The 23,803-nt window shown below is 46.3% G+C and overlaps 1 protein-coding gene and 1 long non-coding RNA gene across 5 annotated transcripts in view; both read left to right on the top strand.

Annotated features, from left to right (window-relative positions):
- The first annotated feature begins 2,529 nt into the window (after positions 1–2,529).
- Positions 2,530–8,300, top strand: LOC148001549 (uncharacterized). The gene is made up of 4 exons (XR_015635448.1): positions 2,530–2,643; positions 3,888–3,985; positions 6,290–6,382; positions 8,220–8,300. It is a non-coding gene; the product is annotated as an uncharacterized LOC148001549 (long non-coding RNA).
- Positions 8,301–10,285: 1,985 nt separating this feature from the next.
- Positions 10,286–23,803, top strand: part of Rnf152 (ring finger protein 152) — a 75,356-nt gene continuing 61,838 nt past the window's right edge. The window contains 2 exon segments of one of the 4 annotated variants that reach the window (NM_001106305.3): positions 10,610–10,938; positions 12,088–12,209. The gene's annotated coding sequence lies outside the window, so the exon portion shown is untranslated. 4 annotated transcript variants of the gene reach the window in all.

The raw sequence follows: 23,803 nt of genomic DNA, 5'->3' as shown, positions 1-23,803 counted from the left end.
ATCTGACCTCTCTGTTCCCTCTGCACACACTGGATTACATTTTCATTCTCGTACTGACCAGTGACAAGAGAAATGTTTCCGTACACCACTGCTAGATTGGTTAGGATGCTCCACAGTGCACACTGAGTGTAAGAACAAAACTGATGGCCAGTGGGCTCCTGATTAGTAGTATGTCCTTGGAAATTCCCATATATTCTTCTGTGCCTCAATTTCTACCTCTGCAAACTGAGGGTAACAGTGCCTCTCAGCTCGGTGCCTGGGCGGATTGAGCAATGTCTACAAAACAGCCAGTACAGCAATCTATTTATCTCATTGCTTTGAGCATTATCTCATTGCTGACACAGTGAATGTCTCACCAGTAAGAATCTTGCCCCTGAATGGGTAAATGCATCATTTCTTCATCGCCTCCATTCATCTGCCCATGTAGGTAAATGCAGGAAACAAACAGCCCAGACATAATCAATCGATGTGAGCTATGGGATCCAATTTTCTTCTTGTACAAGAGTTCTGGGTAGATGAGTCTGCCAGAGGTGCCTTAATCAGCACTACAGACTGGGTGGCTTGCATGACAAACGTATTGCCTCATATTGTGGAGATAGGAGCCTGAGATCAAGGGTTCTGCAGTGTTGAGTCCTTCTGGGGCTGTGAAAGGAGGTTGTGTTTCAGTCCCTCTCGGCTTGCAGAGGTCTGTCCACTCCCTATGTCTCCACATTACCTTTTTTCCTTTCCTTAATTATTTGTGTCCAGTGTTCCTCGTCTCGTGTGTATATTATTCAGTCTGATTTAGGACTCACCTCATGACTTCATTTGATTCAGCCTCTGCCTCCAAATAGACCCACTTTCTAGAGTCTTCAACATTTGAGTTTTTAGAGCCACCAACCAACCCAATAGAAAGAGTTAAGGACTCCTTGGCGAGAATTAAATACTGGTGGCAGGCAAGATGGCTCAGTGGTAAAAGTACCCATACTAAGCCCAATGATCAGAGTTCAATCCTGAGTCCCACATGTCAGGAGAGAACCAACTGCTGTAAGTTGTCCTTTGGTTTGCACACATATGTTGTCTCATACACATGATCCATGCTTCAGTAAATAAATGTAATAAAAAAGAGGTAGGAGAAGAATTGATACTGGGACCCCTGCATATTCCTATGAAACCTAGAGTGAGATTTCTCATGCCTGTCACAATTCTGACCCACTCTTTCCCTTCTCCAGCCTTTTCACAGTAAACGGTTCTGGAGGCAACTCTAAATCATACTCTGACTGACCTGCTGCAACTGGGTTGTAACAGGTTTGTGAAGAAGCATTTCAGAAATAGTTTTCTAAGGAGGGCTGTAGGCAATGTGACCCAGGAAGGGTAAATAGAAATCTTTCATGGGGCATTTTCTGTACACATGTGTTAAGTGTAGTCTGCATGCCAAACAGTGGCACTGTGTTATGCAGGAAGCCATGCAGAGTGTGTAGGTGGATGGGATGAACAATGCAGTTCCAGTCATCAGAGGTCTTCCCAAGCCGCAGAGGCCGACAAAATTAATCTGGTTAGAAAAACTCAAGATAGGCAGACATGAAAATGTTCTTGGAAATCTTGCCGGGATCTTATCTTTGTTGGGTCTTGCCCAGCTTTAAATGCAAGTTAGGAAGCTGCATAATGACAGGGACAAAGGAACACTGGGAGGCCAGGTGGTGGTGGTGGTGTTTGCTTGCTTTTAATCCTAGCACTCAGGAGGCAGAAGCAAGCAGACCCAGCCTGCAGTACAAAGTGAGTTCCAGGATAGCCAGGGCTGCATGGAGAAACCCTGTCTAAATAAAACCATGAAACACTGAGAGCATGGAAAAGGGACAGTCAACTCATGTGAAATCTTGGAGCCCTTTGGTAGAAGGAGCCACAGTGTCTGTCACCCTTCATCTAAAATAGGGATGGCTTCTAGAAGACTGAGACACACATCCAAACAGCACTGCCTGCACTCAGTGTGATTGCTAAGGGACCTGTTCCATGTTTGACTGAGCTGGGGCAGCTGCATGCTCACTGTGTACTATCACAGTGCATTAATGAGGTTGCCCGCATACTCTGGGCAGCAGACGCCTCATCTGTAAAGCAGGGCTGCTCATTTACCTCTCGGGTTCTGGCAAGGGCAGAGCAGGTGATGGTGAGCAACCCCTTCTGCTTCCACAGCAGTAAATGTTCACCAGAAGAAGAGGACTCCCTGGGGTCACTGAGATGGGGTGCCTCACTGGGATTGCTATCTTGTCTCCTTGTCCTGGTCACAAACTAGTCGTGTTCTTAAAAACAATAAATTAAAGGCAGACATGGTAGTAAACACTTTTGATGCCAGCACTTGGGAGATTCCTCTTTGATTTTGAAGCTAGCCTGGGTGTTGGTGGTTTAAATGAGAATGGCTCCCATAGGTTCATAAATTTGAATGTCTGGTTCCCCGTTGGTGGATTATTTAGGGTGGATTAGGGGGTGTGGCCTTGTTGCAGGAACTGTGACACAGAGGGTGGGCTTAAAGCTCATGACAGGCCCAGTCATTTCCTCTCTGCTTCTTGCTTGTAGACAAACTGTAAGCTCTTTGCTGCTGCTCCAGCACTATGCCTGCCTGTTGCCTCGCTCTCTACCGTGATAGTCATGGACTCAGTCTCTGAAACTGTAAGCAAGCCTCCATTTAAATGCTTTTTGTGGTAAAATGCTTGGGTCATGATGTCTTTTCACAATAGAACAGGACCGAAGACACTGGGCTACCTGAGACCCTGTCTCAGAAAACCAAAGCAAACAAAGCTGATGAGCAAAATCTAATGTGAGCACTCCAGACTCAACAGTGTTGAAGATTTCTAGAGACAAAAGGGAAAGGGTGGAGGACCCAGTGTTTTTTAACTAATATTAGTTATTCACTAATTATATAACATGTAGTTAAAACCAAGTATTTGTCTTAACTCTGTCTCCTCTCTCAACACACCCCACCTGCTGAGAAGGGAAGACATTCATAGCAGAGGAAAGCTATTAAGTGAGAAAGCCTGAGAGGAGTTCTGTAGGCATCACCTTGAGGTGACTTGCCTGACCTCGGGGCCTCGATCAGAGGGCACCACTTTTCCTCCTCACCACTAGAGGGCTCTCTGACAAGCTCAGCTAGACCGGGTGCAACAGAAGCAGACATTTTGATTTCCTTAGGTTTGAATGATGTTGGAGGTAGAGCTAGGGACAGAGAAGGTAGTGAGAAGGAGGTGGCAGAAACTGTCTCTGGACCTGTAGCAGGCGCAGGGTGCCAGGCTTACTTAGGCAAGGCGCAGGCTATAGATGACGGGGGCTTCAGAGAGTTTAGTTGGCTTTTGGGACCAACCAAGTTACTAGTTTGAAATTGGGGTTTTGAAAAATGGAGTGGAATTGTAACCAGCTTCACAGATGAAGACATTCCAAAGGGGCACTACATATCTCAATCTGACTATCAGACTACAGAAACAGTTGGCACCGAAGAAATGAAAACGTCCCTAAGAATCTCATGCTGGGAGAAGAAAAAGGTGCCAGTCAGAGGTAGGGCTTCAGTCCCGGAAAGAGATTTCACACAATTGTAACAACTCATCTGACTGCATTAGGGGATGAGATGGAAACCCAGACAAAGATGGGTCGGTGGTGGATGACACCATGTTTTGATTAGGACTGCTTAGGTGCACAAGTCCTTGGTCTTCTATTTAAGTTTTGCTCTCACTGAGGACCAGGAAGCTGTGTCTGGTATACATGAAGATATTTCTGGATCTCCTTGTCTTCCTTCCCAATGGAGCCACATTGAATAAAGCTCCTTTTTCTGCTCTCCTCTTTTAATTGGCTTACTGAGGACAGGTGGCAGCACAGGTTATGATCTCCAAGTCCAATAACAGACCCTCTTGGCTCTTTCATAGGTAGGATTCGTGGACAAATGAAGGTGAGAGACTGTGGACACCGGCAACCTGGCTGATGAGCAGAAGGAAAGATCAGGGAAACAGTGGCCGCCTTGTGGGTGAGCAGAAGTGGGTACATCTGCAGAAAAGGATGTTTCGACAATAGGGGTGGGAGACAATGGGGTGAGAGAGACAATGAGGATGGGAGACAATAGAATGAGAGAGAATCTACACATTCCAGTCACACATGGACATATCACCTCCGTCAGCAGTGAGAATGCGAGGAATTCGATTTATAATGCCATCCTACTACCAATCTAGCAGAGATGTAAGCACTGTATTGATGGACACCAGGATCTCATTCAACTCCATTCCATATGAACATAGTGTGAAAACAGCTGATGCCTGCTACTGTAGTGTCTACCCAGAGCACTCAGACATTCAGACAGGAAGCCATAATGACCATTCGGATGGTTTATAGTCAGAACTCAAACTAAGAGTTCCCCCCCTTGGAATATGTTTTGTGCAAATCAAAGACAACATGTAAAAGTCAATTTTTAATTTAGCCCAAAACTGCCTCTAGAAAGCAATCCTGGATGTAATTTCCATGAAAATGTTTCAAAAATACCTTGCTATCTTTTTTTTTTTTTGAGATGAGATAACACTAGGTCTACACAGGTAAGAAAATATGTCAAATGTAGAATCTCTTTCATTCAGAACTCCTTGTCAGAATAATAGGTCTGTTGGAACTGGCTTTTAATAGAGGCCCAAACAACCAGTTTTGAAATGAACATCCCACTTAACATTCATTAACAATACATAATCTTAGATATTTTTTAGAGTACATCTATTCTGTGGTAAACAGTGATACATTAGAGATGTATATGGTAGACTGATGATGGGGAAGGAGCCTAATGTGCTTGCTGAGGACGCCTCTCTGCCTTTGCACTGACAGCCTGTGCGAGCTGTCTACACGTAGCTTTTCACTTTGATGTCTCTAAACAATGTGGTTGTACTATAACTGACAGGTTCTAAAACACGTGTGTTTAACATGTAGAATGCTTTCCTGTTTGTTAAATTGATTGGGCCAGCTGATGCGATGGCTCAGTGGGTAAAGGTACTTGTCTGCAAGATGGATAATCAGAGTTTGACCCCAGGGCCTGTGTGGTGGAAGAAGGAATTGACTTTTTTTTTTCAAGTATAGAATAGAGTTTATTCAGGGCATGTGGAGGAGAGTTGAGAGGGTAGTAGAGGCAGGGAGAGAGAGAGGGAGGGAGAGAGAGAGAGAGAGAGAGAGAGAGAGGGAGGAAGAAGAAGAGGAGGAGGAGGGGGAAGAGGAGGAGGAGGGGGAGGAGAGGCCGGCCATGAGCACATGGAGGGGCAGGGGTGGGAATGAGGAGAGAGTGGGAGCAGAAAGGCAAGAGCAAGAGTGAAAATTAACTTTTACTTGTCCTTTGACTTTCACACACACACTGTGGCACATACCCCACAATAATAAATATGACTTTAAAACTATTGGGTTGTACAAATATTGTGATTCAGATCATCCAGTATGGAGATCCACTTTTTAACAAATAAATCCAAACGAGTCTGATCATGTTCCCATGCCGGATGCTCACCACCTAAATGCCATTACTCAAGCGACAATATTAGCAGGAAGGAAAACAATATTCTTCAAGGGCTGACATCTGAGAAGATGGGACTATACTACCTCAGAGTTTCACCTTGGACACTCAGGGGGGACAAATGACTTTTATAGAAGGAAAGGATGAGCATAGGACCAAGATCAGGAAGACAGCATGCTACACAGTCTTGTCATACAGGGCAGACCGACCCTGTCATCCAGGAGCTGCGGCTTCCTTTCTCTCTTTTCTCTCAAGCTTGAGCTTGACCTCCTGGGGGTAGTTACAAGTGTCTTATTTCTCTCTAAGTTAAAGAGTGGAGTAGGTTTGGGGTGTACCTTAGCTGCAGACTGCCTGCACAGCATGCATGAAGCTCTGGGTATAAGCCCCGATGCTGATAAAAAAGCAGAAGAAACAAAACATCAGAGCAACGTTCACATCAGCTACAGCACAGAATTAAAGGACAAGGAGGGATGTCACACATCCCAATGTTTTTTAAAGCTCATAATTGCTCTGCATTCTATAGATATGAAGAAAGATGGTTTGGCAGTTGACATATTAGTCTCCTTTTTGGATTGAGGATACCAGGCCAAGGCAGAGGAAGAAAGACCTTACTTTGCAAAGGGCAGCTTGCAAAGCCCCAACCAGCTACATGTTGACCCAGAAGCTCCCCCTCAGCATCAGGCTGCATTTGGGCGTGCAGGCATGAGAGCATAGGACAAGGCTGGCACAATCCCTCATCCTACTTCCTCTTTCTTCTTGTTTGACTCCTCCTGTCCCTGTTCCTCCTTGTTGGATTAGGTGCTGATGGTACAAGTTGAAAGATGGTCCTTGCTCTCAAAGAGGAGGATCACAAAGTGATCTACGTTCTACATCTGCACCACACTCTTCTATGTAAGTGTCATACCTAGGCATCTAATTGATCTTAGCTCCACCCTGGGCCCCCAGCCATGCAGTGCTCTGCTCAATCAACACTTGTAGAGCATCTCTGTTCCACAGTACAGGTGCAAAGACCTTAGTCCTGCCCTTCACCAACCTTCAGTGCTGTGGGGCTGACTGACCTTCTGATCCATTGCCAAGTGCACACCGTCTCTCTACACTGCTCATACTCAGAATGCTTTTTCCTCTTTTGCTTGGTTAGCGTTGTGTGCTCTGTCATGGTCTTCAAATCTCAGTTCCAAAAGCTCTTTGTGAGTGAGACTTCTCTGGGCTAAGGTTTCCCCTAACACACGCAAATACACACACACATACACACACACACACACACACACACACACTGCATGTATAGGACACACAGATAGCACACAGACAACACACACACACACACCACTCACATACACACACACACTCACACACATACGCACACAGCCCACAGCACACACACTCACACACATACACACACAGCACACACTCACACTCACATGCACAGTCACCACTACCACCACACACAGAGCACAAGCATGCACACAACATATACATAGAGCACTCACACATACTCAGACACACACAGCAATACACATAGCAAACACACAGCACACACTCTCATACTCACACATACACGGCACACATACAGCATACTCACTCTCACACACAGCACACAAACAACACACACAGTCCACACATATAAGACACATATACCATACACACACACAGCAAAGCACATACTGTGCAAGCACAGCACACACATACAGCACAACACACACATAGAATACACACTCACACACAGCACATACACAGTGCACACACACACACATAGCACACACACAGTGCACATACTCACTCTCTCTCTCTCTCTCTCTCTCTCTCTCTCTCTCTCTTCATCACCCCCCCAATTCCTCACTCTTTTCATTGTCTCACATGCGATTCATTTTATTGTGAAAAAAATTATGCTAATTGGAAAGTGAGTTCTGTAATTGCAGGAACTTGGATGAGCGCCCCCCACTCCGCCATGCATCCTTTTTTTTTTCTTTTTTTTTTTTCTTTTTTCGGAGCTGGGGACCGAACCCAGGGCCTTGTGCGTGCTAGGCAAGCGCTCTACCACTGAGCTAAATCCCCAACCCTCCGCCATGCATCCTAACCCTCCTGGAACATAGTCCATATTTAATGACTACTGGCTGTTTGAACTCATAATATTTGGATCATGTGCACATATATGTGCCAAGGCTGAAGGTTAACCTCACATGTTATTCCTCGGGTGCCATCCGCCCTGGTCTATAAAACAGTGTCTCTTCATTGGCTGACTGAAGGAGCTCACTGATTCAGATATCCTGGCTCCCCAGCTGGCCCCAAGTTCTGCCTGTCTCCACCTCCCTAGTGCTAGGATTCCACAGGATCAAAAGAGCACAGCACCACACTGACCTTTTCATGTAGGTTTTGGGAGATGACTGCAGTCCCTATGTTTGTGCAGTGAACACTTTACCAACCAACTCTTCACCCTGGCTCTCCAAGACCTCAGGTGCTCACTTGCTTCTCTCTCACACACATGCACAGTGGGTTGTGCCAGCAGCAGCGGCTTCTCTAGAAGGGTTTTGCCAGCTCGTGCTTCAAAACTCAGGCTGGTCCTAGCTGCCTTGCTCCTGGCTGTCTCACAGATGAATTTGTTACAACATGTTCTGCCGGTTCTTGCCCTGACTTAGACCATAGCTACCTGTCCAGATTCTGACCTCCACTGTGTCTTAGGAACTGCCCCACTGCAGCCTGCCCCAGTTAATTAACCTTCTCTGTGTGACAGCTTTACAAGACTGGACAGAAGGCAGAACACCCATGATGCTCTGTGAATTAAAATCCCAGCCAGTGGAAATGAATAAAGTTGGAGATGTTAACCTTCCACATGCTGAATCCTTGCATTTCTCACTCCAAAGAATTGTCTAGAAAGCAACTGGGGGGAGTTTGAAACATTTTAGAATAATTACTGAATCCCGAAATTACTTTCCTAAAAGCAATCTTGAGAAGCACTCATGCATAATAATATTTCTGGGCTAAGCTCTACTGGTAAAATGTTGGGGTGTTATGAATCATCTTCTTTATTTCAAGTCCCTGACCAACATCTGAGTTGTTAAACTCCCTGCCTCGATTCTCATTATTGTTGTTTTTCAGAGTCCACAACATGGCTCATTGAATACGATGCCCGTCCCAGATTGCCTGGTCCTAGACTGATGACCTGAGTTCCAGCTTCTGGGGAAGGAGAGAACTGACTCCTGAAAGTGTAAATTGTCCTCCATATCTGTCCTGTGACAGGTGTGCAGCCTTCTCCCTAGATAAAATATAACTAAAAGCTAGCAATTCCAGCACTTGGCAAAGTGAGGCAGGATGAGTCCCAAAAAGGCTTGTCTGTGTGCCTGATAAACTCCAGTTTAGCCTAGGCTACATGTGTAAGACACTGTCTCCAAAGGGCCTTTTTATTTTTTTTAATTTTTAAAACTTTTGTTGTTGTTGTTTTGTTTTTTTGTTTTTTTTTGTTTTTTTTTTGTTTTTTTTGTTTTTTTTTGAGACAGGGTTTTTCTTTGTAGCCATGACTGTCCTAGAACTTGTTCTGTAGATCAGGCTGGCCTCAAACTTCCAGAGATCCACCTGCCTCTGAAGGCTCAGGGAAAGGCCTGCACCGTCACCACTGGGCTAAATTTGTTTTCCTTTACATTGAAGTGAAGATATTCCTGCAAAGTAACCTTAGGTTCCTAAGACATGCGTGCAGGGCCTCTGTGGGGTGCTGGAGAGGTTATAAGGGAACAGTGGAGCAAGAGTCTGCCTGGTGACTAGAGAAAGCAGGGATCCTGCTGGGATCCCAGAGACCACAGGTGCTCTTCCAGCTTTGTGAGTCTCCTGGATGACAGTTTTCCCCAGTGTGTTAATAGCCTGCTTGGAACACCATTCACAAGTTGTACATGTGAGACAAAGCAAGTAGGACCAGCTGCCAACATGGCTTCATTAGGTCATACGGAGCCAACATGGCTCTCAGGACTTCTTGATCAGAAGTTCTCAACTTGTGGCTCGAGACCCTTTCATGGTTCACAAAAGACAATGGGAAAACACAGATGTTTGCATTCTGGTTTGTAACAGTAGCAATATGTCAGTTAGGAAGTAGCAACAAAAATAATTTTACGACTGGGGGTCAGCACAATGTGAGAAACTGTGTTAAAGGGCCACAACATTAGGAAGGTAGAGAAGCACTACTGTAATAGGAAGGAGGAGCACGGGACCCATGAAGACAGCTCAGCACCTAGGTGTAGGTGCACGGACAGAGGGATCCTTTGGCTGAACCGTGGAGATGAGAAGACACATAACTCTAGTGAGTTTTCCGTTTCTCAGTGGAATAGATCCCCAAAGGTCCCAGAACTCAGACATGGAGCCCGAGACCAGCAGGGGACACATTTCTCCCCATTTCCCCACTAATTGTTAAGCAAAGAAATAGGAGACCCTATCTTTAGATTTTCCTGGGGTTACAGGACAGTAAAAGCTTATCCTACTAAGGGGAGAGGCTTTGGTTTTGTTTAGGAGTACTGGGGGTAAGTCCAGACTCACGCATCTAGGCAAGCAAGCACTTTACCACTGAGCCTGAAGTTGGGTTTTAAGTTGGGCGATAGGGTAGTAGACCGTCTAGGCTTCTTTATAGACCCAGCACCTGCTCCTTCCTGTTGACCTTTTTTGTGAGCTTCGTTTACACTTGAGGTCGAGTCGCGAGGTGTCCCCGTGGACCTTTTTGGGAGCATATCCCATTCCATGCTGACAGATTCCTGCCCTGGTTGGGTTAGTGAACTTTCAGGGGCAGCCAAAAGGAACCCGCGGGAAAGGCAACAGTCTAGACTCCTCCCTCCTCCCCATAGCCTTGAGTCCGGAGCCGCAGCTGGGTCGCCACCGCGGCCAGCCGATCTAGCCTGCAGTGCTCGGGCCTCTAGGTCACACCTGACCCCGTTCAGGTCCTGCTTCCGCGCTCGGTCAAGGTGCTCGCCGGTATACGGTAGGTGGAGGGTGCGTCCCTGCTTCCCCACCCACACCAAGACTGGGCCACTGGGGACCGACAGACAGACAGGACGTGCCGGCCAAGCAGCCGGGTGGAGTGCGGGAGGAGGTGGAGCCGCCGGGGAGGGGCGGTCCGCGGAGCGGAGCTCAGCCTCCCGCTCCCTTCAGTGCTTGGGTCTCTGGGGGTGGCACCAAAAGCTCCCGCTCAGTGTCCGGCGCCTGGCGGCGGGTGTCCGAGCGTGGACTCGGAGGGCAGCCAGGCAGGTGGAGGGCGCCGCCTGAAGCAGAAGGAGGGACGAGCTGGGAGCTGGGCTGCGGGAGGCGCTGCCGCCACTCTGCCCGCGCTGCCCCGCAACCCGCGGCGGGAGGAGCAGGCAGCAGCCGGCCCTGGGCGCTCGTCTAGCAGAGCGCGGTGGGCAGCGTGGACCCTCGGGATGCTGCCCACGTTCCTGCAGCCGCCCGCGGCGTAGCAGAGCCGGGGCCACTGCTGAGAGGTCAGTGAGTTTCGGTTTGTTTTTCCGTTCTGTATGCTCCCAGGTCCCGGGTGCACAGGGGACTCGCGGGGAAGCCTGTGCCTAGGGAAAAGCGGGAAAGGGCAACGGTAGTCTGGGATAGATATATCTGGGAGTGCCTCTTGGGCTATGGTTGGGGTGGTCTGTTTGGTTAAAGGAGTGCAGAGCTGGAGTGGCGTCCCCGGAGGAGGTGGTCCGGGGAGTTGGGTTTTTTTTTCTCCGGCATTGCTTTGAGTTGGGAGCGCGATGGGGTCAAGGCAGTTGCCTCTGGTGAGTCCTGGGATGCCCCCTGGAGCTCTGGTCCCGGGAGCTCGCCTCCTGCACGCGCTGCACGCGCCCTTGAGGTGCGCGCATATCCCCGCTGTGCACCCCCCACCAAGCATTTTCAAGCCCTGAGTGGTCCCCCTCCAGTACTGTCCTGCCTTCCTACTCCCGGATTCCCTGTTAGAAGTTGCCTTCAAGCCATTATTAGAAAAAGGGGGCCGAGTGGAGGGCCAGATTCTGGGGGTCTTTTGTGCGGACCTGGGGCCTGGGGCGCTTGTTCCTGGAAGAACAGCAGCAGGACAAAGACGGCTAGACTTGTGGGGAGCTTCTCCGATAGTGTTGGTTCGGGATCCCGCCTACCGTGGGGGTGTGGTGGTGGGGGGAGCGCTGCACAGATTTGGAAACAGTAGGGTAATTGACAAAACAGTGACAGTGACTTGATGAGGTGGTGGCCGGGGCAACGAAAAGATGCTCTCAGATGCATCCCTGTTGTGTGTCTGGGCGGGTGACTACCCGCCCCGCATTGGCGGCTGTGTGGGTTTAAGATGTTGCGAGCACATCTTTGCCCTAAAATGAGGGTATTCTCCATCCTGACTCCTATCTCTCTGAGGCATTACTGTTGATGGTAGCCGCTTTACCGCGGGAGAACTTGGGGGCGCGGCAGGGGGTGGGGTGTAGACTGCAGAGGAGCCTGGAGGTGGTTATTTATCTGGGAGAGCCTAATGACCCCTCCCTGTCCTACCAGCCTTCTCCTCCCCATTCTCTTCCTCTCCTGACACCCACTCCTGTTCCAGGGGACTCGGAGGGTGCTTAGATTCCTTTCCGTGCTGGGAGTATCTAACCCTTACTGCACGTATTTCACTGCAGGCTGAACAAAGCTGGTCTCAATCGCGCTTCCTGCTTGTCAGCCTCTTGCCTCCCAAATGCTTACTGTTTCCACTTGATGTCATCACATAGAAGGGGGTAAAAGGGACGCGTGACAGATTCAGGTAACCCCAGTGATCTGGGAAACTGCCTGGGAGTCTCTGGGTCATTTGGGCCCACAGTACTGACACAGGGCTGCCCGAGTGTTTCTGCTTTCACAGCATTCCCATTTGTGAGGGAGTGGTGGTGGTGGGGGGAGCAAGCCAAGTCTGCTCTACCTTCGGGACTTCACTCGAATGTCTTGTTCCACCAACACTGGGAATGACTTCATCCTTTCCTTTCAGAGAGGTCACTGGGAGTCATTTACATTGGGGCTGTATTAGTTCCACTGGACAGTGTGAATTTTGATGCTGTCAGTACAGAGGCAGTTGTTCCTGAGTATAGTACCTTGGATATGTGACGTTGTTTTGTGGAAGTAGAGATGTCAGCTAATGAAGGATACTGTGGGGGAGCTGATAAGATAGTTGAAGAGGCTCAGCTAGGGCACTGGCCAAGTGTAGTGGCCTTCTGTGGAGGAAGAACCATTTCTCTCCCATCTTTTTATTGTCAAAGTATCCATCACATCACGGGCAGGGTAGGCTGATGCTAAATTACTGGCAGGTGCCAGAGAGGGCTGCTGGGAAGAGCAGAAAGAACACAGAGAAGACACAGCTTCAGTCACCTTTCCTGTTACGTAGACATGAACCATTAACCTCTCCTCCACTTTATCTTTAGATTTTGGTTCTTTCCCCAAAACTCTAGCCTGATCATGATAGAGTTCATGGTAACCTCACCTTCACATGTACCACGACCCACATTTCAGCACTGGCATGCATGTCCTCATAAAATCTAGAGCTTTTAGTGTCCCATGGCCTGGACCCAGGTGTTCCTTATACAGAGGTCAGAATGGTGAGGGCCATTGGCTCCTGGGACCTCTTTTGCAGCACAACAGCATCAAGGACCAGAGTGGGTGCTCTTTACAGCTCTTCTCCAAAATTTCTTTAAAAATAAAATTAAAAAGCTTGAGATGTTTGTCATTCTTTTCTAGGATAGTTTCCCCTTGAAAGGTGACTTTAAAACCAGGAGCGACATCAACGTTGATCCTTCTACTGAAAGCTTGGAAAACCATTAGAAGTGGGGAGGTCATTTTGTTCTAGCTAAAACAAAGGCTATTGCTTTGGCCAGACAAGATTACTAACATGGTGTTAGGATGAAGGTATTTTGACAAGTGATTTTTCTGTCAGCAGTAATTCAGGGTGTGTCCTGGATTACAGCAAGAAGAAAAACCACGTGACGGAATAACAGGGAAGGTAATAATGCAATAGAATCAAGGGTGTGGCTTTTTAATAGGAAAAAAACCTCATACACAATTTTCCACGTAGGAAAACAGCTGCCTGCACATGTATTTGCACGTCCAAGAACAAAGATAGCCACAGAAAAGTATTAGGTTTTATTGTGATTTTTCATCATGTGCTGTGATAACTCATCATGAAATGTTGTATTACACTGATTGGCTCCCCCAACTTGCAGGAAGAATCTATTCTTCCTGGCGTTATACAGAGGTGGGCTTAGCTCTAGGTTGGCACAGCTGACCTTGGATTCCAGGGCCTCCTTGTTCAGCCGGAGATGCTTCTGGGCACTCAATAGATATTGGTTCTGAGAGAGGTGCCAAGCAAGGGGTGAATGATGGGTAGAGACACAGTCATGAATCACCCTCAAAGAGCTTATAGAGAGACAAAGAAATGCAGGCCTCACTTGGAAGTGCCTGAGAAGGCCTGAATGTCTGAGGAGGCTCACACAACCTTGACTGTCTATTTCTTTAGGATGTTCTGAATTCCCAAAATGGCTGGGCTGGGTCAGAAGTAGCCTTTTCTTTACAGACATTGAACTCTCATGGAGAGTTGGAGTCTCCATGGCTGCTGAGCCCCCCCCACCCCCAATGTAGGGAGGCCATTCTCTTTTCCTTTCTTCTTGACTATTCTACCTGGACCTTCTTCTCAGCAGTTAGCTGTGTATCAAGCTTGAAATAACATCTACATTTCTGTGTTACCTGATTTAGAAAGCAGGTAGGGGCAGGTAGACCTTTGTGGGTTCCTTCTCACTCATTTTTAGGTACTGAGATGTTACAGATTTTGCTGTAGTAAAGAGTATTCCACATATCAGTGCCTGACAATTTCTTTCCTGGGCTGGCTGATTAGAAAGGCCAGGCTCGCTGTAGTCACCCAGGCTCTAAACTTTATAGACTCTTGCTCAAGTTTGGCCCTATAGGATCACTGTTCTCAAGAAAGTGGCTCCCGTATCACTCAATCTATCCTATAATCCTGCCCAGAAGCATGATACATTGTTCTGGTCCCAAACAAGCGCTATGACGTTTAAGCCACAATTCAGTATTCCTTGCATGGAAATGGGAAGAGCTGGGGACAGCTGAAGTATACTGGTGACACTTGTCCCATGGGGCCTGGCTCAAGGTGTAGAAGGGATTTGCTGTTCCACGAGCAATTATTGAGTAAATCAATAATGAATGAATCTGCTTAGTGGACGGGGCAGATGACTCAGTGGGTTAAGTGCTTGCTGTGCAAGCGTGCGGACCTGACATTAATTCCCAGGGCCCAAGTAAGGCTGGATGTGGGAGTCCACATCTGTGATCCTGGTGTTCTAACAACAAACATGAGGAGAGACAAGAATCTCTGGAGGCTTGTGTGCCAGCTAGCTTGGTGACTGCAGCAGAGAATGACACAGATATACTCTCTCAAACAAATAACTCACACCTAGGTCCTCTGATCTCCACGTGTGTATTATGACATTCGCATACATGCACACGTGTGCACACAGAAAGGTGAATTCATATCATGCACACTATGCACACACATGCTGCATTCACACAGTGCATGAACTACTGTTCTCCAATCAGTCATTTACTAAAATGGTAGTATATTTACTCATAAGATGATATGCTCATTGTCAAAGAAAAATTGAAGAAATGTTTTTATGGCTGTTTGGGGGTGGGGGTGGTGCTGGTTTACTCTGCAGGGATAGGCCAGCAGTTACCTCCAAGGCTGAGGCTAGCAGGTCGCATGCCCAGCGTTATGTAACACAGAAGTGTCCTTTGCAGACTCTTTCTCCCTTACCATCTGTTTCTTGTCTAAGACTTCCTGGTTTTGTTTGGAACAGCCCAGGGTGGGAAGGAATGGCAGGTGGGCCTGAAGTCACCTAGAAGGTGACCTGCTATAGCAAGGACCTCAGGAAAGCAGAGCAGAGAAGAACAGCATGGGTAGACAGCATCCTCCTGCTATTTTGATGCTTAGAAAAAAATAATTTGACCAAGGGACTTTTTCAGGTCAGTGGATTCACAGGACACAGAGCATTCCAGGACAGTCATGTTTCCACTAGCTATCATGTTGGCTATGACAGTGCTAGGTTTTAAATCCGGCCTTGTCATGCTTTCCGTACAAAGAGCTGGGTGCTATGGACCGAACCTCACAAAGGCCTGGCTACTTGCAAAGAGACAGTTGCTTTGGGTCAAGCTGGCCACTTGAGTATCATTGCCCACTTCAAGATAACTGTGTGGATAGACCAGAATCTTTAAGATTTGATATGTACTTTAAGGATAAGCATCGAATGCAGTGAAATAGCATCACTTTTGTCAAAGGTAGCTCTTGTACGTGGAAGTGACACAGTCAACGGAGTTAGCTTCTGAAGTCACAGTGACTTAGCCTAATGATGTGGAGGCCACCCTTCCTGTCCAGCTTCACTTGAGCGAACAGCTTGGGAGGTCTGTCTGAGGCTAGGAGATGTGGAGTGAGCTGCTGAAGAGGCAGCTCCAGGGTTGGGCCAAGGGCAAACACAGTCTGTGTGAGAAAGAAAAAAAGCCCAATGCGACTCATCTTGAAGGACATTTGGGTTTTAAAATATATTAATCCTATGTGATCTCTCAGTGCCCTTCTGAAGTCAGTTATTCAGGTGAAGGGCACTTGTGGCAGAATTGAGTGCTCCCTGGCAACCCCTGTCACAAAGGCACAGTAGTGAGAAGGGAAAGCCTAAGAGTCGGTTCCTACACTTTCCATACATTGTAGGATTTTCCTCTCTCTGATCATAGGCATCATTTCAGATTTGAAGAAAGGCTTCGAGCAGCATACAGATGACCTGCATCTCGCTGCTTTTGAGAACCCTGATTTCATGGTAGTTACTTACAGCCACTGAGGCACGAGCAACGATTCTTTCTGAGTTAGGATGGAGTGCTGCTGGGAGCTACTGAGAGTGGAGGGGCTGAGTCTGAAAAGACACCTTTTTTACTGCTCGCATCTTGATCCTGGCATAAATAAAACCCAGCGCAGGCACTGGGCATGATGAGATCTGGACTAACCTCACACAGGTTTCCAGAGCTCATGCAGGAAGCAGTATGTCGCAGGAGGTCTTGCTGGGGGAAGCAGCAAGACGTGGAGTCTACAGGCACCAGTCCTGGATGGGGTCCTTCCTTGCTATCTCACACTCATCTATAAGGAAATGCCCCTGGCTGGCTTAGCACATGCCCAAGTATGGGTAATCACGCTGACTGTGGGGCTGCAGGACTGGTGAGATTTGCTAACAGCTTTGCTAGGCTCTGCTGACACGAAGAAGCACTTCTGTTGTGGTCCTGGCCATTCTTGGTAAAAACCCCAATATTTCCCAGCAGGGTACACTTAGCCTCGTCTTGGCCTCCTGACTTTCCTGTCCCTACTCTCCTGTAGAAAAAGAGGCCATTTTTAATGACTACTCAGTCCCTTGATACTTTTGGGTGACTCTAGTTTTCTTGTAAGGGGGGAACTTGTATTCCTGTCTCTCCTTTAGTTTTCCCTGGTTTGACCCCCAAATTCCTATCCAACCTTCATTTTGTTTTGCTCATGTGTGTGTTCATGTGTGTGCATATTGTGTGTGCACATTTATTGGATGTCAGAGGAGAGCATGTGTGTTGTTCTAAGTCTATATGGGCACCATCCACTTCATTTTTCTCAGATGAGGTCTCTCACTGGCCTAGGGTTTTCTGAGTAGGCTGGGATAGATGTCCAGCAAGTCCCTGGTCGGTATCTGCCTCTCTCTGCCTCCCTAATCTTGGGATTATAGGCACATACCACTATGCCTGATGTCTGACCTTTCTGCATGCATTTAGGAACTCAAACTCAGGTTGTCATTGCTTATGGGGCAAACATTTTACCCAATGTGCTACCTTCCAACCCCTCTAATCTTGATTTCTTTTGCTTGATTTTAAAACTCTACAGTAGCTGGGGTGGCTACACTATAGTTTTTCCAAGGGCTTTTTGCTGCCGATATCTTGGTTCTTATACATGGCGTGGCCTCAGGTCCTTCCTTTCCTTTCTTTCCATCCCATTGCTAAAGGCTCCCTTCAGCTTTCGACTCACCACTTAACTGGGTCACTTTATCCCTTGCGATCCTTCATTGTCCCAGAGTTCTCTGCAAAACTTGCCTCTGCTCTTTCACTTCTTTCAGTCTCTTCATTCAGTCCCATTCATTTGTTCATTCAACCCTCCATTCATTCATTTTCCAAAGAGTACTTACTTCATTACTTAGGATGTGCATTTCTGTTTAATTGTTATGTCATAAAACCTTATCAAAGCTAATAAACATGAAGGGAGGTGCTTTGAAGAGATCTCCTAGGATGTCTTTTGCCAATAAGCCTCATCTGTCCAAAACCCCAGTGCATGAGATGCTTCAGCCATTGGCCTTCTGGGAGCTGCCCAACAGTAAGATAGGGTCACCCAGGTGTACTTCTCTCCAAAGGGCCACAGCAACTTAGATGTGCAGGATATCTTTCTTCAAAAACATCTACAATGTGTGGACTGGATGTGTCTGACTCCACTTGGTGTTTGCCACTGTGTCTATACACAGGGAGTAATCGATAAGTACTTTATTGTTGGTCAATCTTTGACAACATAGGAACTGATTTTGACCTACCATGATGAATGGATTACAGACACTTTGTCCTGCGTTCCTAAAGGAGGTTAGAGAGAGGTTCATTTCTGAAGGCGTGCTCTCACTGTACTAATAATGATTAAATATTGAGTTAAATTTGATTAGCAGGCTATCCCGAGTATACTAATATGTTTGAAAGGTGAAAATTCTCATTGTGAGACATCTTAGAAAATTGTGGTTTTTTTCAACCTTTGTGTTACTGTTAGCTACAAAATCAACCAGTCAACTAACCAATCAGTCACTCTCCTCCTTGGTCACATTACAAGCCACACCAGGACTTCTCATCTCACAGACTACCAGGCATACAAACGGTGATGGTTTTTGATGGACTGAGTACCACAGCTAAGCACCTCATCCCCTCTCAGAATTAACCTTTGTGTCACCTGACTTCTCTGGATTCTAGGATACTCATTCACATGGCTTATTGTTGTGGAGAATGGTATTAACATGGAGGGCAATGTGTTCAACTGCTGGGCAAAGCTGGGCAGGAATACATTCATACAAACTCACTCTCAGTTTGAAGGGTAGAGAATGGTGCTGAGATAAATGTCTCAAAGCCAGTTTGTGATGTGATGGTCTTTGGCAGTTGTGGCAGTTGCAAATTGGTTTCTTTTCAGGATAGTGTGAGATTAAAAATGGTTACTAGACAATGGGAGCTAGACAATGTGGTGCTTGCCTTTAGTCTCAGTACTTGTTTTTTTTCCCCTCTCTCTTCTCCCTTCCTCCCTCTTCTCTTCCCTCCCTCCCCCTCCCTTCCTTCCTCCCTTCTTCCTTTCCTCCTCCTCTCTTCTCTTTCTTCTCTTTTTCTCTCACCTTCTTTCCTTCTTTTCTTTTTTCATGAAATAAGGTCCTCAAGAGTCCACACTGGCCCTAAACTTGATATATAGCTAAAGATGACCTTGGACTCCTGTTCTTTTCTACCTTCCAACCGCTGGCGTTATAGGTGTATACTACCTTGCCAAATTTATTTAAATGTTTTATGATTTGGCCACTGAACCAAGGGAGGTAGAGGCAACAGGATCAGGAGTTCAAGATCAGCCCCAGTTACTTAGTGAGTAGCCTGCATTACAAGAAACTATCAAAGTAATAATTACCATCACAACAAACTATAACAGAACAACACAGTCAAACCAACCAGACAAACACTAGGTAGGAGCATATAGGGAAATTTGTGTGCTTTGGAGGGTTTGACCTTTGTTGCATGAAGTTTGCTGCCTGCTTAGTTGAGTGGCAGATGGCTTACTTTTCTAGGGAGGGCCAGCCTTACCTGGATTGAATGCCCTCTATCAACTCCTGCCCCATGATCTAGCACTTCAGAAACCCCGAGGTAGGATCCCTCTAGTGAAATATAACTAGTATTTGAAACATTGAACTCCAGTGGATCAGCCACGTTTTGCATAAATAATTACATTTATTTAAATATTGGATGTCTGTTAGTTACCGGATACTATTCCAACACAGCTCTTTATGTTGTTCCAGTTTTATGTGTATACTTAGTGCACAGTATTTTTGTAAAGACAAAGGTGAAGAGGAAGAGAATAGAAGAAACGTGTCTAACACTATTCTCCCAATTCTTGATTTCTTCCCATGGTCCTATTCTATGAAGTAGTTTGAAACATGGAATTTTAAAGTATGGTGACATTGAGCTTGACCTTGAGAGACTAAGATCTGATTGAGAACGGTTTCTCCATCTTCCCCTTCTTGAGTTGCTGTGAAATCAGACACAGAGAGAGAATATTGAGAGATTGTGTAACACTCCATGCATGCAGTAAGACTGAATAAATGGTGGCTATTATTCTCCGATTTTATTCTGCATCTGCCACCTGCCAGTGGACGAGTCTGGTCTAACCAGTAGGTGAGCTAGCCTGGTTGATGACCGCCCCCAGTAATGATAGTTGCCGTGTTTACAAAAGGATTCCCTTTGTCCTTCATTGTCCATGAGACCTTGGGATTGAAATATCAGAGCGTGTTCACGACGTCTTTCTTAAGTGGTTTGTAGTTTCAAAAGAACTGCTTCTCAGGCGGAAGCTGGAGCCAGCCAGAAGCAGCTGGAAATAACAAGTCCACAAAGAGGTTGAGGAAACTAGGAGCTGCCCAAGCTCACTTAGGACACTGGCTCCGTTCTCCTGCAGGACCACGTGCCAATTGAAGTGAAGGACAGCCCAGAATGATCTTGTACGAGTTGTTAGAGGTGGGGCTTGGGCTTGCAGCCTTAGCCAGGCTCTTATCATCCTTGGTCAGTTAAACAGCTAAGCAACCAGGGATAGAGAGATGGCTCAGCCATTAGGAGCACTTGCTGCTCTTACAGAGGACCCAGTTTTAGTTCCCAGCACCCACATGGCAGCTCACAACCATTGGTTACTGCTCCAGGGGATTCAATGCTTCTGATCGCCATGAACACCAGCCACATTGGCATACATACATACATGCAGGCAACCACTAATACACATGTAAAGTAAATAAGCCTTTTTTTTTTTTTTTTTTTTTTTAGAGACAAGCAACAGTGAAAAGCAGAGGAAAAGGATTTTATTCACTGTGGGGTCAGACATCGAGGCCCAGTGACTCCAAAGTCCATCCTTAGGGTGCTGACATGAGATTGAGGTTCAGAGAGAGGACAGAGGTGTGGACAATCAGGCAGTCCCAGTCAGGGTGTGGTCCCCCCTGTCACTGACCCATCACATGCCTCTCCTGCAATGTGCTCTGACAGGTTGTCAGCACTGTGTGAAATCTTTTCCTGGGAGACAAGTGCTGAACCCAGATGTCAGCGTTTTCCTTACCAAGGTGGTGTGATAATCTTAGGGACATGGCAATGCCTTGGGACTACTGTTTCAGTGCTCGGATAGCCAAAGGCAGGGCCTGAGTCATTTTGTACAATATCTTCACTCTTGTCATAACTTCATCAATCTGCCCCTCTCCTGGGGTAAGGTTTCCTGTACAGAGAGTTTGTCCCAAGTTTGTCCAGTACAGAGGAACACCTAGGTGCTGAAACTCCATTTTAAGCTAAACAGTAACAAGAAAACTGAGAGAAATCGCCTGTCTATGTAGAAGTCTTGCTTTGTCTTATGACTCTTGTTTGCCATCCGGTAGCAGACATGGTGGGCATTCAGATGCTCAGGCATGAGAAAGGAGAAGGAGAAGGAGGAAGGGGTTAGGCTAAGAGGCAGAAAAGGTAGTCTGACTGTGTTAGCTCCCTTGCTTAGGAGTCTACACTGTAGAATGGATTTTTTTCTCTTGCCATTGCTGTTTTAAAGAAAACACTCTTTAATGAAGACAAAGAAAGCAGGCAATATAATAAATATATAAATATACACTAGACATATAAATCCAATGAGCTGTTTCAGAAATAGCCCTTAACAGTGGCTGCTGCTGAGTCTGTCCAGGCTGTTGTCCAAGGCTAGGAACACAGGAGGCACTTGGTGAAGACTTGTTGGATTCAATCCATTCTTTAGAAAACACTTAGAGGGCCATGCAGGGAAGGGTAGATTGTCTTAAACCTGAGGTCCAGGTCAGGCTGCATTGCTAAGCATTGTCAGTGTTGATCCAGGCCATGCTGAGTTTCTGGTAATTCGAGGGTTTGTATCTGGGGGGACTCTGCTGTCTTGCCGCAGTGGCATCTGGGGTACGTTTATATAGGAGCCTCTGTTCTTGCTTTTTTTTCTTAGGGAAATCATACAACCCCATCAGACAATCGAATTGCCTTGTCTTTTGTTTGATGCTTAGATGTTTCTGGAACATGCCCAATGTTATAAACATGACAGAAGCGTGGGCTGGTCTGGGGATGCTGTGTACACCAGACTTAGTGCTTTCTTCTCAAGGATTCCAGACAGATCTCGTGATTCATCTAGTATGGCACCTGGGGGGAGGGAAGGGAATCAGGCCTGGCTCCACACTCTAGTGTCTCTTGGAAGGAAACTGCTAAGACCTTTAGTCCCACAGATTTTCCTGGTATATACCCAATGCCTCGGATGATAACCTCCACATTCACTTTCTTCTTGGGAAGAGCAGTTGTTCATCCAAGTCTACTGTGTTGTTGCAAGCAGAGTGTGCGGCAGATTGCCAGTCACTGTAGTTTGTTGGTTGTCTCTTCTGTAACCTTCATGCATGCACCATGGGAGGTACTTGTAAGGCCTGGATGCCATTTTCCCCCATGGAATCATCATTCCCACTCAAACCCCATGTTGACTGTGTGTTGAGGAAGTGGTTTTTTTTTTTTTTTTTCATTTTCTGTTGGCAAAGAACTTGCCAGGGTAAGGGGAGTCTGGGGTGAACAGAGTGTGTTCAGTAAATAGCCTTTCTAATGTAAAAATGCTCAATGCTCGTTTGCTTGCTAGTTTACTTTTCTTTCCAACAGTAGAGCCACATCTATTAAGATTAACTGCTCATCTACCCCTAGGTTTTATAACAAAGTAGTAACTAAGGTATTTGGGAATTATGTCCTAAGGCAGTCACACTGCCCTACAAGGTGTTTGTTAATTTGGCACAGAAAATGTCTTCACTAAAAAGAAAAAAAAAACTATGTTGGTTTTAGATTCTGTTTCACCCGATTGTAGAGCCTGCCCTTGGAGAGGTCCAAAGTTTCTTTATTGAATCCTATAGAATGACATTCCTTCATGGCCATATTCCCTCATGGTCACATCTAGTCTGAGTTAGCCAGTGGTGCTTGATTTGGTTTTTCTTTGATTCCATATGGAGTGGCACCCCAAGGTTCTGTTACCCACTTTCCTGAAGGCCAGTGTGGCTTTATCTAGACCTTTAGTTGACTACTTGTCATCTAGAATCCTTCCTGCTCGCGCGTGCTCTCTCTCTCTCCTGTCCTGTGGCCTCTCAAGGCCTCTTCTTTTATTTTCCCCTTGAGATTCTGACTTGCAAAGAAACAAATTCCTTCCTTTTATGCTGGGTAACTGATGGTAGTCAATATAATCTATAGTGCTTAGACGTTAAATAGACTTTTTCCACCCTACTTATCATAGACAGGTAGAAAGACAATGATTGGAAGAGGAAGAGTGACAAAAGTCAAGATGGGGGTGAGGATATTCCTAGAAATAATGTTTTTTAAAAGTTCGATTTTAATTGTCAAGTCAGAAAAACCTGCTGTGTTTGTGGTGATTTCAACTTTATATTACAAGTATCTTGCTCAAAGCACATTGAAATTATCCACTGATAATGTCCACCAACTGGCATTGTAGGCTATCATATTTTTTTCCTAAACATGTAGAGTTATAAAATGTATTTCATAAAGACCAAGAGATGATGAAGGCGGTCACCTACAGCACAAGTGTGACAGTTTGTGTCTATTCTACACTCCAGGCACGTTGGGTTTTAAGTACCTGAAGTTTGTCTGGGAGGCTAGAACTTGGAAAAGTCAAGTGACTTGGCCCATGATACATGGCAGATTTATACCAGAGCAGGTTATGACCATGAGTGATGTGTTATATCTGTCCCCCTTTGTGTGTGTGTGTGTGTGTGTGTGTGTGTGTGTGTGTATGTGTGTGTGCAGGTATATGTGTGTATACGTGGGTATGTGTGGACATCAGAGGATAATCTCAAGTGTTGCTTTTCAGATGGTATCCATCTTTGTTTTCTGTTTGTTTTGAGTTTTGTTTTGTTTTGAGATAGTGGGCTGGCCAGTTAGCAAGCCTCAGGGACTCACCTTATCACTAGGCCCCAAGCTCTGGGATTTCCAGTGTACACCATACCTGGCTTCTTATTGCCC

Source organism: Rattus norvegicus, chromosome 13 (genome assembly GCF_021556685.1).
Source record: "Rattus norvegicus strain SHRSP/BbbUtx chromosome 13, alternate assembly SHRSP_T2T, whole genome shotgun sequence".
NCBI classification, from domain to species: Eukaryota; Metazoa; Chordata; class Mammalia; order Rodentia; family Muridae; genus Rattus; species Rattus norvegicus.
Note: the sequence above shows the minus strand (reverse complement) of the source record. Positions and strands in the feature narration are given on the sequence as shown.